The sequence below is a fragment of the Gasterosteus aculeatus genome, chromosome 4 (genome assembly GCF_964276395.1).
Source record: "Gasterosteus aculeatus chromosome 4, fGasAcu3.hap1.1, whole genome shotgun sequence".
Lineage (NCBI taxonomy): Eukaryota > Metazoa > Chordata > Actinopteri > Perciformes > Gasterosteidae > Gasterosteus > Gasterosteus aculeatus.
In genome coordinates, this window is record NC_135691.1 from 24,807,212 (window position 1) to 24,817,159 (window position 9,948).

The 9,948-nt window shown below is 45.1% G+C and overlaps 2 long non-coding RNA genes across 2 annotated transcripts in view; both read left to right on the plus strand.

Annotated features, from left to right (window-relative positions):
• The window catches only part of LOC144406225 (uncharacterized), a 61,003-nt gene extending 55,176 nt beyond the window's left edge, over positions 1–5,827 (plus strand). Inside the window, exon 3 of the long non-coding RNA XR_013467424.1 lies at positions 5,755–5,827. This is a non-coding gene — a long non-coding RNA (uncharacterized LOC144406225). The remainder of the gene's footprint in view (positions 1–5,754) is intronic.
• LOC144406223 (uncharacterized) lies at positions 5,194–5,658 on the plus strand. Its single transcript, XR_013467422.1, has 3 exons — positions 5,194–5,272; positions 5,363–5,440; positions 5,544–5,658. It is a non-coding gene; the product is annotated as an uncharacterized LOC144406223 (long non-coding RNA).
• Positions 5,828–9,948: the final 4,121 nt, after the last annotated feature.

Here is a 9,948-nt window from a genome sequence, read left to right on the forward strand (position 1 = left end):
TGGTGTTGGGGTCATAAACTGCAGAGTGGATACATTGTGTTGAGATAAAAGATTCCAGTGGACAGATCAATAGGCTATATCAGCCTGCTGTTCAATTACTGATAACGTTATTTGCTTTTTTTCTTTTGCTGCACACATGCCACAATTCTCTGCCTAAGGCTTTGATGATATACTTGACAGCTGTGCATGTGTACATTGTTGACAGGTTTTTCAGGTCTGCATTTTATTGCATTTATGTGTTGTTCCGTAATTATTTTTCCTAGTCGTAGAGGAACCTATTGTATTTCATAGAACTATTCTTCTTCTTATTTTCTCTAAGGAATTTTACCATTTTGGGGGCTTTATCACATCCAAACAGTTGTTAAATTTGGCGTGCATTTCAGAACTGGTGAAAAATTTGATAATTTGGGGGTCTCGCATTTTGAAATTTAAAAAGTACCACACTAGGCCAGTTTTTTTCCACGATGCCCGATTGATTTGACATTTGGCACACATGTGCTCTTAGACATGCGCTACAAAAAAAGTCAATCATGGTAGGCAAATGCACCTAACTAGATTTTCCGCCATTTTGAATTTTGTGAAAAATGGCAGAAAACGAATGTCTTTTTTTTTTTTACACCCTGCTTCTCATAGGTTATGCTCCGCAAAGGTAAATCTGATTCCTCTCATAGCAGAGAGTTAAGACCTTGATAATGCTTCACTGTGAATATTATAAGAATCCAATAATCAGTAGCAAAGTTGATCCTTCTCCAAGAACTAAACCTTTTGTAACTCTAATAGACATCATCAGATTCTTACACATGTTTGAGACTCTGGGCCTGAAGAGATGTAAAGTAAATACCGGCACCTACTGGTAGCAGAAAGTCAAATTTTTTAGAATCCAGTAAACAACAAAGGTGGCATTTTGAGAAGCATTATTTGTAGAATTAGTAGAAAAGTCACTTGATTGTTTCCTTTTTCAATCTAATCCGAAATTCACCAGACGTAGTCTCGTGAAAAAGTTCGAAGGAAGTTCATGTATGGTATTTTGAGAGGCTTTCATTTTGGAATGGTATATCAGAATATCCTGGTGATGTGTGCAATCGATCTTAATTGAAATCATCATGTAACTAGTATCCTTTTAAATCTAATCTGAAGTTGACCTGAAGTAGTCTCCTGAATTAGATTTTGAAGGAAGTTGGATGTTAAAGATGAAGTTTGCAAAGTGGCATTCCTGGTGTCGATCCTTATGGTTAACGACAACTGACTCCTGAATGCTCTGTCCAACGACCACAGGAGTTCTCGGCTGCGTTTCTAGCCGTTCGGCCGGTGCCCCAACATGCGGAGTAGCGAGGACCCATCCAACACTGCTTGCAGCTTTAATTTTGTTTGTATATTCCTACCATCAGGGTTTCCATGGTACTTTTGCAAGAATGTCATATACTTATGCAGAGTACATTGCACGTTTTCCATAGTGCTCTCTGATATCACTAGAAATGGTAATAAATGAAAACATTTTAGCATCAATGATAATTAATATAGCATCCATTTACTGCAGCTGAATAATTATGTAGGTTTGGACCGGAGAAAGAGGCAAATAAAAGTGTGTATGCTTTTTGTATGTTTTTTATCCACTTGGGTATTTATTTAGTTTTAGTTTTAATATTACATTGATAGTGCTTCTGCACGTTAATGTGGCTGTCTGGCATCTACCAATACTAATGTGATGTCTCGGAAGGCTGGGATTGTGAGTGGGTAAGAGGGTGCCCAAAATAAAGTGTTGTATTCATAACAAACGGAAAACTTAAATCTGACAAAATTGTTTATCAACATAAATCTCTCTATCTCGTCTCCCTTCTCTCGACTCCTCTCCTTTTCTGTTTTTCCGAACCCCCAGCTGTCGTGAGGGCAATCAGCCTCATTCCCTTCAGCTGGGACCCGCTGCCTTGCTGACTCTGGGAGTTGTTGTTCACCGGGTGGGAATGTACCTCCCATTGAGGACCAGACCTCTCGGGACATTACATTTCCCCCTCCACAGTCTTGAGGCTTCCGGTGGACCCGATACGGCCCACCGGGCATCTCGTCGTGAGAGGGCATCTACATTCCCGGGGTTCCGGCCAACTCTGTGAACAACACAGAAGTGAAATGCTTGGAGGCTGAGAAACCACCTTGTGACCCGACTGTTGGTTTCTTTATTCCTTGCCACCACTGCAAAGGGACGTGGTCCGTGATTAGTGTGAACTTCCGCCCAATGAGGTAATAGCGAAGGGTTTCGAGGGCCCACTTAACTGCCAGACATTCCTTCTCCAGTATAGAGTATCTTTTCTCATGAGGCAATCATTTTCTGCTGCTGTAAAGGACGGGGTGCTCTTCCCCCTGCTGCACCTGGGAGAGTACCGCCCCCAGTCCTACCTCTTAGGCATCCATCTGCACCACAAACTCCTTGTTAAAGTCTGGAACTGCGAGCACGGGCTGGGAACACAAGGCTTTTTAGAGGCTTCTGGCTTTTAGCGGTTACATATGTTAGGGGGCAACAAGATCGGAAAAGTTGGGAACAAAGCGCCTGTAATAGTTTGCAAGCCGTATAAAAGATTTCACTTGTTTCTTTGTCATAGGACGCGGCCAGTCTTGGATGGCCCTCAGCTTGGCCTCTTGCGGTTTGACCAGGCCCCGTCCTATTGTGTATCCGAGATATTTGGTTTCACTATATGCTAGCCTACACTTGCTTCGTGAAGGGCCTTGAGCACCTTCTGTACCTGGGGTAAATGATTTTCCCACTCAGTGCTATGTATTACCATCTTTTTTCCCACAAAAAAGAAGCCTGCTCCTGCTGGAGACTACCCTGAGGGGCGTATGAGTCCTGCTTTCAGTGAAGCCTCAATGTAGTCGGCCATGGCTGCTTTCTCAGGGCCGGAAATGGAATAAAGTCTTCCCTTTGGAATCTGTGCCCCGGGGTAAGGTCAATGGGGCAGTCGTAAGGCCGGTGGGGCAGTAGAGAAGTGGCCCTACTCTTGCTGAACACCTCCTTGAGATCGTGATAGTAACTGGGAATGGAGGTCATGTCAGGCAGGTTGATCTTTAAGTCTGTGTGCCCAGGGGCTTGAGCTGAATCAAGGTCAGCAACGACTCCAATTTCCACATCTTTGCTAGGATCCCCGCCGGAACCAACCCCAGTCTCTCCCCAATTTATAATCTCCCCTGAGCGCCAGTCAATGTGGGGGTTGTGTTTCTTGAGCCAAGGAAACTCTAGGATCAGGGCGTGTTGGGCCGAGTGGAACAGATGAAAGGTCATTAGTTCATGGTGATCCCCGGTGCAAATTGCCACAGGTTCCGTCACATGGGTCACATTAAATATAAAGCTGCCAGCTAAGGCGCTGGCTTTCAATGGCTGAGTCAAACGAACAGTCTTAATATCCATTTTGTCTGCAAAATCCCAGTCCATGAGACTTTCATCAGCCCCTGAGTCAACCACCGCTCCCATGGAGACTGTGGTGTCATGGTGGCACTGCATGAAAAGTGGGATTTTCGGCAGTATGCGGCACTGTAAATTGTTGTGGAATTTCAGGTTTGCGGCAATTTGCGGGCAACGCCGAAAACTGCCGTAAATTGTCAGAAATTGATGTGGGCCTCCCTTGGCAGTTGTCCCCCCATGACCCCCCTCCTCCTAATTCTAGGGGAGGCTTTGACATGTAAATGAAAATGCTGTGAGCTATACAAATGCTAATCAGGGCCGCAGAGGGAGTTTTAGCCCAGGTGACATTTTTTTAAAAGGTAAGAAAATCTCTGGTACAAATAGATCAGGCTCAGTAGCCTAATTATAGACTCTTACATTTTAGCTTGAATTGATTAATTTAATTCAAATATGATAGATTACTGTGTACGCCATTAGCAATGGCAAATGTTATGTAAAAAAGATACACAAAATAACTTATTTAAATTAGTTTTAATCAAGGTAAAATGAGCATTCCATGCAAACAACATTTGAATCAGCATGAGGGGTCTGCAGAGATCAGTCTCCTAGAGCTCAACTACAGTGCATAGTGGCAGGACTACAGTGACCTTTTTGTTGGTCTTACTTAAATGCACAGAGGATGTATTAACCACACATCTTCTAGCAATGCGCTCAACTGGCAGAAATGATGCTGGTATGACGTGTCTGTTCCCTGCAAGCCCCAAACTTCTATTGGCTTTCCATAAAAATGTCTGTCCGGGTGGGGATGAAGCCAGGAAACTTGTGCAAGAACATGTTTAAATGCCGTACCCTTTGACACAACATTAACAACTATAAACTGCTTTTAGGTCATAGTTCTGCTAGAGGGTCAAGGACGGGTTCCTCAAAACTGTTAGTGTTTCCACACCACTTAGCAAGAACACATGCTGACCTTTATGCTCTGCATCTATCGATTGAGTAAGTTACATTCATATATGTTACCCGTTTACATGTCATAGCAAAACATTCAACCTCAGTGACACAAGGGTACATCTGATGATACATTGTCAACATTGCATGTCTGTCAGACTCATCCAAGATTGTCTGGTGGAATGGAGAAAGAGGCACCACTGTACAGTTTTCTAGGGAAAGTCGTTCTGCTGACACCAAAACACTGCTTTACATAAAGCATATCAGCTGTTTCAAAGTCCCAACATTTGTCTTCCTAAAATACTGGTCCTTCCGTATAACAATAACCTCGTATGTGATTGGAGGACCCTTAGACTCCTCGTCCAATCACGTGTGAGGTCATAGGCATGACTGATACAGCAGTACTTGCAAGACGAGCATACAAACAGACACTATATTCAGAAGAACGGTATCTCCAGTTCCTTTGTTTGGTTTTTGCTGGTTCGTGAATAATGGCTGGACGATGTCTCGCGTTCAACTCCTCTTCGCGGTCACCAACTTTCGGCCAGTCCGCAGACAGACGAGAAGAAGCTGCTGAATGCTCTCAGTGGATCGTCTCGTCAACTCCAACAACAAACTGCCGATATCAACGAGCGGTTCGCTCCACTGGAGCGTTTGGGACTCTGCGGGTTTCTGTCCATGGAGGAGAGGAACTGACTCAAAGAAGAGGAGACGGGCGCACGATCCCAAGATAGCGGTAAGAATACGTTCGATGACTGCAAGCTAAGCTAAAAGTAGCGTAGCCTCAAACGAAAGCTAAGAGTAGCCTAGTAGCCTTACAAGTGAGCAGAAACAGCTTTATTAAAGTGTGTTTTCTTTGCCGTGTCGTTTACAGGAAGCGGTGCTTCTTCACAACTCCGAGACGAATTCCAGGCGCTACGAACCGGAGCAAGGGTCAGATTTAAAGAATATGCTTTCATTCTGCGCTATAAGGAAATATATACGTATGGATACCGATCATAACTGTACATTTTGTTTTCACAGACTAATCTCGCCTCATAATGAGGCGGTGACCTCGTATTTGCTCCGGGAAAAGTCCAGATTTAGACGACGTCCTTGTGTGTAAGTGACACTGTTTACTGTTTCTCCTTCCTTGTTAAATGTTACTGTGACTTGCGTTTGATTTTTTTTGTATTCATACCACACTCATTTAATTGTTTTCCAGCCGCCTGTGAGACGTATTTTGAGACGGGACGCAGGAGCTTCAGGTTCAGCCGGAAAACACTCGTTGCGAGCCGAAGCTGCGAAGGATTCAGCGCGGAGTCGAGCGAGAAGAAAGAGGGTCAGAGTTTATTTGCTGACTTTTTTCAGGTGCATTGATAGATGTGTCCGTACGCATCACATCGCACAGTACTGATTCATTGTTGTTTTTACAGCTGCTGGAATCGAGACAAAGTGTGCTGGCTGATGACGAGGTGGAACTCTGGAAATCCGCCACCGTAGAGCTCATCGTAGAGCTTGTTGGCGGGGTCTCGGGGTGGATTGTACGGTCGCCACGCACACACGAGCCGCCTGCACAACAGACCTGCCTCGGAAAACACGGCGCCAGTGACGGTCTACAACCCCGAGGAGGCAAACTGACAGTTTACTGAGCTGTAGTTTTTAAACCGCCGTTACCCAAGTGTGGGCAGATCCTCACTTTGTATGTAGTTGTTGTTTGTGTGTTGTTAATAAAGCTCTTTCTTTGCATAAACATGTGGCAAATGTTCATTTTCTCTATAAATTCATTGATGTCCTGGTTGGTATCCTAATAATAGTGTAGTAGCCTACATAGGGTAACCATGAAATGAATATACAGCATAATATGAATATATAAATAAAATTAGGCGGGTGACCAATAGCGACAGATCTGCCAACCAATCACGAGTGATTGAAAGTTGTGGTTTCATCCAATCATGAACAAGGAAACTCAAGCCTGGTCTGCCCAGGTGTGGTTTTGCTGCCAATCACGAGTGATTTTATTTGTTAGTAAGTTGTGGTTTCATCCAATAAGGAGTAAGGATATTTAAGCCCGCTCGGCCACCCGCGGTCTCGCTGCATTCATATGCTAATTCGGGCCATTCGCACCTCCGCCAGCTCTCCACCTACGTCATGGTTCGTTTCCGACAATTTGTGGCACAGACAAACGCGACGTGCGCGGGTTGCAAATTGTTGGAAATTGTCGGAAATTAGGGAGATTTCCGGGCGTTTACGGGGACGAAAATCTCACTTTTCATGCAGTGTGGCTTACCTGGATCTTGGTCAGGGAGCAGGAGGGACTGCCCGATGAGGCGAAGCGGCTCACCATGGAACTCTTCATCTGGTGGGTCTTTGCTTTCACCGGACATCCTGCCAGTAGGTGCCCTTGTTCCCCGCAGTAAAAACACCTCCCCTCCTGCAGCCGGCGGCGTCGTCGTTCTTCCGCGGACAACCGAGCCTGTCCCAGCTCCATGGGTTCCTCTGGATCGCTCGAGGAGGCAGATCTCCGCAGGGCTGCCGACGGCAGGCGAGGAAAAGCCCTCCATTCAGTAGGAGGATGACCTTTGGCGTGATCCTGAGGGACTGTACCGCGTAATTTGTCCCATCTTTGCGCTTTTAAGCGATGGTCCGTCCTGACAGCCAATACAATGACTGCGTCGAGATCCTCAGGAAACTCAAGGGGCACCAACAAATCTTGTATTGGGTCAGCGAGTCCTGAGATGAAGGCATCGTACAATGCCGAGGCATTCCATCCGCTCTCCGCAGATAGTGTGCGGAAGAGGATGGCATAATCAGAGACAGAGTCCATCCCTTGTCTGATGCGGTTCAACTCCCGGGCGGTTTCTCTGCCTGATGTTGTGGGGTCGAACACCTTCCTCAAGGTCTCGGTGAACTGCTCAAGGGATTAACAGATTGGTGAGGCTTTGGACCATTCCGTAGTTGCCCATACCCTCGCTCTTCCCGTACAGACTTCTATGTGGGGAAGGCTGATGGCAATTGTTCATAGTGCATTTCACAGTTCACGATGAAGGACTTGTATTCCCTAGGCTCCCTGGAGAACTTCTCGGGTGGGGCAAGGCGAGGAGACTGGCCGTTTGGAGCTGGAACCGATGGTGCTTCGGCAGCCGCCGGAGCCGGCGTGGCTGAGGGTGCTTGAGTCAGATGAGCAAACATCTGGTGAATCTGATTCGACAGTAGATTCACTGACTTGAAACTCTCCTGGCCGCTTGCCAGCTCCTTCACTCCACGTTGCAGGGCGGACACCTGATCCGCCTGCTGATCAAGATGGGTGCCTTGGGAGCAAAGGGGTGCCTTCAAGTGGTCTGAGTTGGCTGGGTTCATGCTGGCCAGTTCGTTCTGTCGCGACCGGACAATGGCCCTGAACCCAAACGCACGACTCATAGACAAAGTTGCAAAAGAAATCAAAAGTTTGTTAACAAACGGGCAAGCGCCACTAAAATAAATATCACTCGTGGTCGAGGAAAACACTATGTACAAAACCGAAGACAAACTTGATAAAGTTATCGAGGCACACATACACTGGTTCCTTGACATGAGACAAGACGAACTGGCACAGGACAAAGGGAGACGCAGACAATATATACACACAGGGTAGGGGCACAGGTGGAAACCATCAGGGGTAGGGCAGACAATCAGACCAGCACACGGGGGAAAGGGGCAAGGTGCCTAAAACGAGAGGGAGGTTCATTTTCAAAATAAAACAGGAAATCACGGGACACGAGACTAACATAGTTTCCTGGACATGACACCAGTGTAGTGTAGATTTAACTGTGGTTGGCTACATATGGAAAAGTGAATGTCATGAGTTACGACAACCAGAGACCCGGGACGAGTAGAATGTAAGTAATGTGGAAGCAGAACATTAGATATTTCAATTCATTGGGAGAGCGGCATTAACGAGCCATGCTAAAGGAAGCAGACATCAGTGCGCCGCTGCTAGCGGAGCTACTACAGGAACCCTGTCTCTCTCTTCGGCTACTGGCTCAACATTTTGTCACACTGACTCACTCAATTGTCAACATTTTCCGATGGGCACTGCCCGTCTGCTGGTGGCAGTTCCGAGTTGTAAACCGAGGGTGTAGTGGCATTCCTTCGGTGTTGTCTGTTAGTAAGTCGTATTGAGCCGCAGACACATGACTTCATTTTCTTACACGAATGACAGGAGATAGCGATGAACGGGCCTTCGCCTCCCCTTGCATGTCGGGGGGGGGCTGCCCGATGGATGGACACGTAGTCAAAATAAAATGGAAAATGGAAAAAAAAATTGTATGAAAAAAAAAAGGTTGTCCAGGGTGGGATGCGTACTCAGGACATGCACACACTAACCCCAGATATGCCCACTATACCAGTACAAAAAGTTGTACTGGAATAAATCCAGAAAGAGTTTGAATAATTTAAGATGTACTTCATAAAGTCAAGGCAGAGAACAGGAGCAAATCACACAGCTCCTGCTGCAGAGAGAAGTGTGCTGCTCCTCTCAGGAGAAGCAGTTAAAGGGGCTGCTAAAATTAACATGTGCAGGGGGCACTAAATGGTATTTGGAAGTATTGAAACCATATAAAGTAACCATCCATCTTTAACTTTAAATCTGTTTTCCAAGTTTAGTAAAGATTGCAGCATATTTAGTCCGTCAAAAGCATCTTCGTTTTGTCTGTGAAAAACAAGTTGTTACGGCAAGACCGTAACACAAAACAAAAGGTCTTTAATAACTTTTCATCACCAAGGCCTTGGGATTGTTCCACCAAAATTTGAAGTGGCTGTGATAAAATCCCAGGGAGGAGTTCGTGAAAAAAATAGAAGGGAATATTCACATAAAACAAATTATAACTGACTTCCCGTTCATTTTAGGGTATGGTCCCAGGAGACTTTATTTGAAGTCTCCCTGTTATACATATGTTCAAAAATCTTCATACAGTTAGTCAGACAGGGCGCAGGGGCTACTTCGTTGAAAACTGCCAAGGGGTGCTATGGAGGCAATTTACCACTTTTGAGCCACTCCATCAGCTCTATAATGTTATTACGTCTGACATAGCTTTTCAAGAGTTTTTGAGTTTGCCAAGGCACCGAAATATCTGCTTGAACTTTCATGCGTAGACTGTGTTTTCACAAGAACAGTAAAAAAAAAAAAAGCTCCCAATATTCACCGTGAACAATCATCAAATTCTTAAGGCTTATCTGCACAAATTTGAGGGTGATTAGATTTTTATTACATTACATTATAGGTCATTTAGCTGACGCTTTTATCCAAAGCGACTTACATTACATTTTTAACCGGTGCTTTTTTTGGCCCGGGGAGCAATTGGGGGTTAGGTGTCTTGCTCAGGGACACTTCAACATGGGACATGGGGCAGCCAGGACTCGAACCACCAACCTTGTGGTTCCCAGCACACCCTCTCTACCCCTGCGCCATGACTAATCAGATTATTAATCTAATTAGATTTTTATCTAATCAACCTCAACCTAGGACTAGCTCATCAAAGTGTACAATTTTTGCATTTCCCTTTGTCAATAAGAGGTGAGATAATCATAAATTCTAACACAAAAGAGATAATTATAAATGACCTATAAATCACCTTTTTTTTAGGAAAAAT